A 9,537-nucleotide genomic window follows, 5' to 3' on the forward strand; every position below is an offset into this window, starting at 1 on the left:
AGTGGTAGCACAGATTGGCTACAACCCAGGTGAAAAGAATTTTATTAAAAATATACTTTAATAAAGTGTACTAAGTATATTTTCTACATTTTGTACTATTTTCGTCAAATCCAAGTATAGTTAAGTGTATTCAATTATGTATTAACTTCAACTTAACATCTATTTGACTACACTTCTAGTGTAAATGGTATACTAAAATGGAACAACTTTTTTTAAACTTCAAGTGCACTGAAATACACTAATGAAAATCAAGATTCATGAGCAATTAAGCACACTAACAGTACAATTGCATTGTATTGCCATTCTAATGGAAATACACTTAAAAAGGCATTGCAGTGCAAAATATAGTTGCGTTTAAGTACATTTTGTGCATACTGCTATCATACTTATAATTACTATAAACTGTTAATTTAGTATGCCTCTGTAACATTTCAAGTGATCTACAAATGTACTTCCTAACTATATTTAGTGCTTTTAAAGTGTCCCACTATGACAATAATAATGTATTTGAAATGAAGTTCAATTACAACCTAAACATCATAGACACGTACTTTGAGTGCAGTGTTATTATAGTTTAAGGTAGAAACAAATTGAAAGTACATTTCATTTGTAAGTTTATCCCCATTTTGTTATACTTAAGCATGAATGTTGGTATTACACTACAAGTGTATTATATTACAATTCAGTTCAAGTACATTAAATCAACAGATTACAAATTGCATTTCAGAAAAGGATCTTTATTATTAACACAAAAGTAACACACAAAAGCAGATATTGGCAAAAGGAGGAACCTTGAAAAGTCGGCTTTCTCTGAAATGCCGGGAAAAGAACAATGGCAAAACAACTGACTACACATGCATATCTAGCTCTGACTTGAGTTACTAGAGGCCTTGTAGCTCTCATTGTTGCACTTCCTCCGTAGAAGGGCCCGGATCTCTGCCACCTCGGTGTTGGGGAATCGCTCCCTCACTGCATCTTTGAAAACAGGAAAGAGACATGGGGATGAATTAAAACAGGATAGACAATGTATAACATTGAAATACAATCATTGATAATAATAGATTTGTTAATCAATCATGACAATGGATTTGGATTCATAACTATGACATTACTGTACCTATATTTGCTTTGGTTTTTTCTGGCTCAAGCTGCTCCTTCAGCTCGCCTTTTTTTTCCTTTCCCTGTGAGGGTTGCCTTGGCCAAAGTTTCCCTGCCAAATACCAATGTGGCCAGTTCCTGTGTGAAGAGGGACATCCATCTTGCAGTTTAAATCTAGATTAAAGACCCATCTCTTTAACCTGGCATACACATAACATACTAATATGCTTTTATTATCCAAATCCGTTAAAGGATTTTTAGGCTGCATTAATTAGGTAAACCGGAACCGGAAACACTTCCCATAACAACCTATGTACTTGCTACATCATTAGAAGAATGGCATCTACGCTAATATTTGTCTGTTTCTCTCTTGTTCCGAGGTCACCGTGGCCACCAGATCCAGTCTGTGTCCAGATCAGAGGGTCACTGCAGTCACCCGGATCCAGTACGTATCCAGACCAGATGCTGGATCAGCACCTAGAAAGGACCTCTACATCCCTGAAAGACAGCGGAGACCAGGACAACTAGAGCCCCAGATACAGATCCCCTGTAAAGACCTTGTCTCAGAGGAGCACCAGGACAAGACCACAGGAAACAGATGATTCTTCTGCACAATCTGACTTTGCTGCAGCCTGGAATTGAACTACTGGTTTCGTCTGGTCAGAGGAGAACTGGCCCCCCAACTGAGCCTGGTTTCTCCCAAGGTTTTTTTCTCCATTCTGTCACCGATGGAGTTTCGGTTCCTTGCCGCTGTCGCCTCTGGCTTGCTTAGTTGGGGACACTTCATCTACAGCGATATCGTTGACTTGATTGCAAATAAATGGACAGACACTATTTAACTGAATAGAGATGACATAACTGAATCCAATGATGAACTGCCTTTAACTATCATCTTTGCATTATTGACACTGTTTTCCTAATGAATGTTGTTCAGTTGCTTTGACGCAATGTATTTTGTTTAAAGCGCTATATAAATAAAGGTGACATTGACATTGACATTGACATCCTCCTCCCATTCAGCCTCTGATAGAGGCGTTTTGGGACTTGCACTAATGAGTTGCCCAATGACACCTGTGAAAACACACAAGCAGATTAACACAAAAGGTAAATTACAAACACTTCTCAATAGGGCAGGTTGGCACGTGTCTTGGCTTCAAGTGTTTTAACACAAACAGTAACTCGAGCTATCTTGTAAGATTTTTGTATGCTTTCTGCACCCAATCATAACAAAGACATAACAAGGATTGGTATAAGGTCCTTCAGTCATACCATGTCTTCTTCACTGCCAGTGTGACTGCCAGTGCGCGGTGATTCGCTTTGGCTGGAAATCATGGAAGACAAAGGTGAATCTTCCATTTTGTTTAGGACTGTTTTGAGTGAAGACACCAGTCCTGGCAGCTCTAAAATAAAGTTATAGTATAAAAAGGGTCAGTATCACATTATGACACAAAGAATAAGTATCACATTGTGACACAAAATAGCACCTTATAAATGTCATTTTACAACGGCTACATCTGGTTTAACTTTAATTTATTTCTGATTGGATGAGGATCCTTACTCATACTTTTCACAGCTAGCATGCATGTTTGACTTGAATGTTCCACTCACTCAAAGCCACAGGGCAGTAAATCCATTATTGAGTGTGAAGATGGAGTAGGGCGAATGTTCAGTTTAGCTTGTGTAGCAAAGAGAAGCACAGGGTTCCCAAGTTAAGTCAAATGTAAAATTGCATGACTTTCCCAGAAAAACAAATTGAACTTCCATGACCAACTATGAATGGTGCAATAAACTAACTGACCAAGGATTTCAAAGCACCCTCATAGCGTTCAAGCATCTTTTACTTTTTAGAGTGGGAGATGAATAAATGGTCATTGAAATTTGAATTGAAGTTGGGTTAACCACAACTGCTCAAGCAAGCAGTAAAGATATTAACCAGATATACACCAATTTTGCGTGGAAATTTATTTGTATTAAATGTATTTTGGCAAGACAATTTTAAACTGCTTAAAGAAAATTCCCTGATATTCCATGACTTTGCCCCCAAAATTATCCTGATATAACTTTTCCTGAAAATCCATGATATTCCAAATATTCCATGACCTGTAGGAACCCTGCAAGCAACTGCTGCAAATTCTTATGTGAATAAGACCATATAGCCAGTCTTACTGGACCCTTCTCTTGACTGATATGTTGCGTTGCTTGGCAACAGAGATAGAAGATTAGAACTATTTCTTGGAGTGGATGAAATAAATAAATCTACATAAATGATTGAAAACACAATTTTATATATTCAATCGCTATGGAAGGGGAACAGATGTATAAACGCAATATGTCTTGTGGTCACAGTATTGGTACCTGCGCCAATTTGCCAGAGGCCTTGCCTCGGTGTTCATCTTCAGTTCTCTCTTCACAGAAGTTCAGTCAGTGTACTGTTTGAGTAAATGAATTACTCCGGGATATTGGTTTGTTTTAACTCGGAGTGTCAGCCACATTAAAAAAAGTTTACAGCTTAAATCATTTGTGGATTAATGCATATTGGAGACGCGAACTGTTTAAAACGATTCAGTACAATTTGGTGAACTGGTTCAAAAAGATCCGGTTACATCAAATGATTCGTTCACAAACCGGATATCACAAACTGCTTTGTTTTGAACTCTCTCACAACAGACCCAGAAGAGGAGACAATGATGAATAAAGTAGTAGTTTTTGCTATTTTTGGACCAAAATGTATTTTCGATGCTTCAAAAAATTCTAACTGACCCTCTGATGTCACATGGACTACTTTGATGATGTTTTTCTTACCTTTCTGGACATGGACAGTATACCGTACACACAGCTTCAATGGAGGGACTGAGAGCTCTCGGACTAAATCTAAAATATCTTAAACTGTGTTCTGAAGATAAACTGAGGTCTTACGAGTTTGGAACTAACCCTTTAACAGTGGGATGCATGTCTTGAATACATAAAGTTGATTTCAGGACCTCAATGATAATGACTGCAGGTATATGGGAGGGTTCAGATGGTGGCAGAGATAACCCTGGCATCACTAGCATACATATACACCCACCCACCTTTCAGAGCCTTCAAACTGTCCTCATCCAGTCCAACAAAAACCTCTTGAGCTGTTCGCCTATCTTGGCCATCTGTGAACCAGACTGACAACATACATCTTGTTTAAGAGAATGATTTTGAAAATGTCCACACCACCACTTTAAGTAATGTCACACACCGTCGAGGAATGAGAACAGCAAACGAACATATATTATTCAAAATAGACTTGATAATAATAATAAATGTTTCTTGAGCAGCAAATCGTCATATTAGAATGATTTCAGAAGGATTGTGTAACACTGAAGAAAATTCAGCTTTGATCACAGGAATAAATTTTAAAATATATTCAAATAGAAAGTAGTTATTTTAAATCGTAAAAATATTGCACAATATTACTGCTAAATGCAGGCTTGCTGAGCAGAAGAGACTTCTTTAAAAAAAAAAAAATCTTAAAGTTACATTCAAAAACTTTTGACTGGTAGAGTAATCTTTCTTAAAATACCTTACTTTTATCATGGGTTATGATAATCAAAACAGTCCTGAGCTAGATTAAGCTTTGATCTCTGCAAACCATACTATCACTTTAATCAAATATTTAATAATAATGTTTATCAGTGTAGTAAGATGCATTTTTAACTGCTACTTTCATACTGCTGTGATTTTTGTTTTTGTTGTTATTTCGTTATTGAGAGGAAAGCACGTGTCATATATTTTCATATCCAAACGTCATTCTGTTTGGCTCGGGTGCGTTTCTCTGAAGCAGCGCTGAGTGCTATTTCTCTTCTTATCTTGAATTGCGTCGAGGAGAGCTGAATTACAGTCTTGCGCTACAGCGCCACACTGGTCAAACCGCATTAGTGCAGGCTCTAAATTAGGTCAAAATAAATAAAACGCTTACTCGACAACAGAAATATTTGTCAACAATTTTTTCTGTCGATATTGTCCACTAATCGTTTCAGCCCTACTGGAATCACAATGTTCCATAACTGTTAAGTCATAAATCAAACTTACAGTCATTCCTTGCTTCACCACCCCCTTCTCCTGGCCAGACTGACTGGAAGACCATATATCCCCCCGTTTGAGGAAAGCGACACGCTTCTGGACTACTTATTTGTAGTTTTCTGTGAAGAAGACACATAAAATACAAATTCAATGTGACCTTTTAATAATAAAAAAATATAATTTCAAGACAGCAATGTCACTGTCATATAATTTATTTGTACTTTATTACTTTCATCAGTATTGGGCACTAATGTCCATAACCACCTTACGGCGGGAGTCCATCCCTCTGTGCATTGAAAATGTCTACTTGACACAACTGTATTTGTTCTATATTTTAGCCTGTTGCACCTTATAAATATGTTGTGCCCAACAACAGAATGACTTTAGTAACTTTGTCTTAACTAATTATCAGAATTTTCATTAAATGGTCATGCTGCATAGTGACGACGAATTCCATTATACTAACGTTACTAGCTAAACCTTCACTAGAACCTAAGCCAAACACTTCAAAGATAAGCTATGGGTCTGTAAACGCTAGTGTTGGAGCGTTCTCTATAGAAGGACTTATTAATTATGGCGTTTTTCCATTACATTGTACCTGCTTGACTCGCCTCGACACACTGTGCGTCCGTTTTCCATTGCAGATTTTAGTATAGAGTGAGAATCATGCCAAAACCTCACACACACACAAAACGTGTTTTACTCACACCCAACGATTCACAAACAAACTCAGTGTGGTTTGCAAATCCAAAACATCACTCACAAACTAATGCATTTTGTTCTGCAAATAAAAAACGTAGCTATCAAACAAATACAGTACGTTTTACATATACAAAGAACGTATTTCTTCAATGACAAAAAATATCCTCCAAGTACAAACAAAAATCTTTCAAGTACAAAAAAAATCCTTCAATTGAAAAAAAAAAAGCTTCAAGTACAAAACAAAATCCTTCAAGTACAAAACAAATTTCTACAAGTACGAAAAACTGTCACGTGACTTTTGGCACTAATTTTTTGCCTTGCTGATCCACACGCAAATGCCTTCAGATCCACACACATGCTAGTAAACTGTCGTGTAATTCTCACTCCACAACAGCAGGTGGCGCTGTTAGCAACTTGCTTGTCGCCGCCACCGACATGGAAACAGAAGAGAAGAAGAAACGCTAGCGTGAGGGGCGATTTGAACACAATGAGCAGCCAACAGGTGAGTTTGCAGTCATTGCTGGTGAAAAATCAGCCTGAAGGGGTTGTTATTCGCTATAACAACCGCCTCGCTATACATGATCCCACTTATTACATTGCACAAAATATTGATTTAAAAATGAGTTTATTGATTATAAAAACGATTCTATTGCTTCCGCAAAAAAAAAAATAGTCTGTTCCGCGCCCATGGCAAGGGTGTGATTTATGGCAAGGGTGTGTTTGGACCTCCAAATCAACCCTGTTCTTCTCCTGCTAGTGTCTAATAGCATATAGAGGCTTCATTCCATGTCAAATCAGTCAGAATCCAGGAAAGTGGTTGCAGCAACATCTCAGATGAAGAGTTTTTCTATATTATATTTGGGTCCCAAAACCAAGGCCTGTAAAAATATTCATATTTTTGTCAGTCCTTGAGATTGTCATTTTTATAGCATCAAAAACACTATCAGAGAACCATGTTTGGGCATTAATATCTTAAAGTGTTATTCATAGCCTCACCAAACTTTGCAGGATGGAAGACAAACATGTTCTTAATATAACTGAACCAAAGTTTGTACTGCATGCCTATTGAGATTCTACAAGGCCCTAGATTTGGGTAAATGGCTAAACCCCTGATACTGAGGGTTTGTATTCACACTACAATAAAAAAAAATAATACAATCTACATGTGTTTGGTTTGAACATTCATTACGACATTAAGAGAGCTGAAAGTCTTAAAGTCCGCTGCTAGCACTGCTTGAGGAAAGCTATGCTTCCTGCTGCCGCTGGCAGTCCTAACACGGGGTATGTCTGCTGGTCTGATTTGATTAAACAGAGAAAAATCAAACATTAGACCACCTCACTGATTCAGAAATATTTATTTGTGTAACTGTAACATCTTACAAACCAGTTATTAGCAGGGGCATTGTTCTGTAAATAAGTGTTCTTTTTGTATTTGTGCTACAATTGCATTGAATCAGGTCCTTTGCTGAGTACGTTTTACTGTAAGCCTAGTAAGTGATGGACATACTGCACAGTAAGTAGGTAGATGTCTGAGCCATGTGATTGGGAGTGTCCCAGGGGATTTATGGCTGCCCTTAGTGCTGCCATTTGTTCATCACTCAGTACATCGCCCATCTCAGGAACAGTGACACATCAGGCAGGCCACTGTCCTCCCAGTCCAAATGTGGTAGGTACAATCCCTGAAAAGACATGTAAAGTGTTTATGTAGGGCAGTGGTTCTCAAACATTTTTACATCAAGGACCCAGACCACATTTGATAACATTTTGTAACAGACTCCAGAAATACACAATATTAATTCTGAGACTGAATAACATTACTTTCTTTGTCAATGTATGTTCAAATTAATGTCAATGGGATGCATTTTTGTGAAATTTAAAAAGAAATTTGTGGAAAAATAGTCTATTTCTAGAAAAAGTCCGAATTAAAAAGTTGTGTGTGTGTGTGCGTGTATTTATATATACCCCCCCCCCCCCGAACCTCACTCAAGGACCACTGCCAAACCCATTGCCAAGTTTATTCTTAAAACTGATTGAATATACTTTAATTCAAATAAAATCTTCACACATACTTCATGCGTATAGTTCTTTTTAGCAAGGGTTGAAGAAGCAAGCAGCTTCATACTTCATGCGTATAGTTCTTTTTAGCAAGGGTTAAAGAAGCAAGCAGCTTATGTCCTAATTTTCAGCTTTAAAAAAATGCAGCACCCATGTATGCTGACAGCCTGCTGGTGTGATATGGATGCAGAAAATGAGTTTATAATACCCTCAGTATCAGGGGTTTAGCCATTTATCCAAATCTAGGGCCTTGTAGAATCTCAATAGGCATGCAGTACAAACTTTGGTTCAGTTATACTAAGAACATGTTTGTCTTCCATCCTGCAAAGTTTGGTGAGGCTATGAATAACACTTTAAGATATTAATGCCCAAACATGGTTCTCTGATAGTGTTTTTGATGCTATAAAAATGACAATCTCAAGGACTGACAAAAATATGAATATTTTTACAGGCCTTGGTTTTGGGACCCAAATATAATATAGAAAAACTCTTCATCTGAGATGTTGCTGCAACCACTTTCCTGGATTCTGACTGATTTGACATGGAATGAAGCCTCTATATTCTATTAGACACTAGCAGGAGAAGACCAGGGTTGATTTGGAGGTCCAAACACACCCTTGCCATAAATCACACCCTTGCCATGGACGCAGAACGGACAATTTTTTTTAGCGGAAGCAATAGAATCGTTTTTATAATCAATAAACTCATTTTTAAATCAATATTTTGTGCAATGTAATAAGTGGGATAATGTATAGCGAGGCGGTTGTTATAGCGAATAACAACCCCTTCAGGCTGATTTTTCACAAGCAATGACTGCATACTCACCTGTTGGCCGCTCATCGTGTTCAAATCGCGCCTCACGCTAGCGTTTCTTCTTCTCTTCTGTTTCCATGTCGGTGGCGGCGCCAAGCAACTTGCTAACAGCCCCACCTGCTGTTGTGGAGTGCGAATTACATGACCGTTTACTAGCATGTGTGTGGATCTGAAGGCATTTGCGTGTGGATCAGCAAGGCGAAAAATTTGTGCCAAAAGTCATGTGACAGTTTTTCGTACTTGTAGAAATTTTTTTGTACTTGAAGGATTTTGTTTTGTACTTGAAGCTTTTTTTTTTAATTGAAGGATTTTTTTTGTACTTGAAAGATTTTAGTTTGTACTTGGAGGATATTTTTTGTCATTGAAGAAATACGTTTCTTTGTATATGTAAAACGTACTGTATTTGTTTCATAGCTACGTTTTTTATTTGCAGAACAAAATGCATTAGTTTGTGAGTGATGTTTTGGATTTGCAAACCACACTGAGTTTGTTTGTGAATCGTTGGGTGTGAGTAAAACACGTTTTGTGTGTGTGTGTGTGTGTGAGGTTTTGGCATGATTCCCACTCCATATTTTAGTATCTCCTCAACAGCATGACTGGTCGTCTTATATGCCGGCTCGATGGACAAACCAGCACACAAGTATAAACATCAGCCTATGTAAGTGGCCTGATGTTTATACTTGTGCGCTGGTGTGTGCGTCGAGCCATCATGTGTGTGTGTACCTAGGCTACGGCGAAAGCTCTGCCTGGAGCCTCCGCGGAACTGTAAAAAAAGCGGCGAGTGGAGAGTGGAGCGGTTGGAGCAAGTTGCTTTAC

At 38.0% G+C, this 9,537-nt stretch overlaps 1 long non-coding RNA gene across 2 annotated transcripts; it reads right to left on the reverse strand.

The window, feature by feature from the left end:
- Positions 1–7,191: 7,191 nt before the first annotated feature.
- Positions 7,192–8,932, reverse strand: LOC132114344 (uncharacterized). Of its 2 annotated transcripts, XR_009425295.1 has the most exons (3): positions 8,863–8,932; positions 8,734–8,790; positions 7,192–7,532 (listed from the first exon to the last, which is right to left on the reverse strand). It is a non-coding gene; the product is annotated as an uncharacterized LOC132114344 (long non-coding RNA). The 2 variants fall into 2 exon arrangements; XR_009425294.1 differs by having other exon boundaries at positions 8,734–8,872.
- Between the last annotated feature and the right edge of the window lie 605 nt (positions 8,933–9,537).

Source organism: Carassius carassius, chromosome 33 (assembly GCF_963082965.1).
Source record: "Carassius carassius chromosome 33, fCarCar2.1, whole genome shotgun sequence".
Classification (NCBI taxonomy): domain Eukaryota; kingdom Metazoa; phylum Chordata; class Actinopteri; order Cypriniformes; family Cyprinidae; genus Carassius; species Carassius carassius.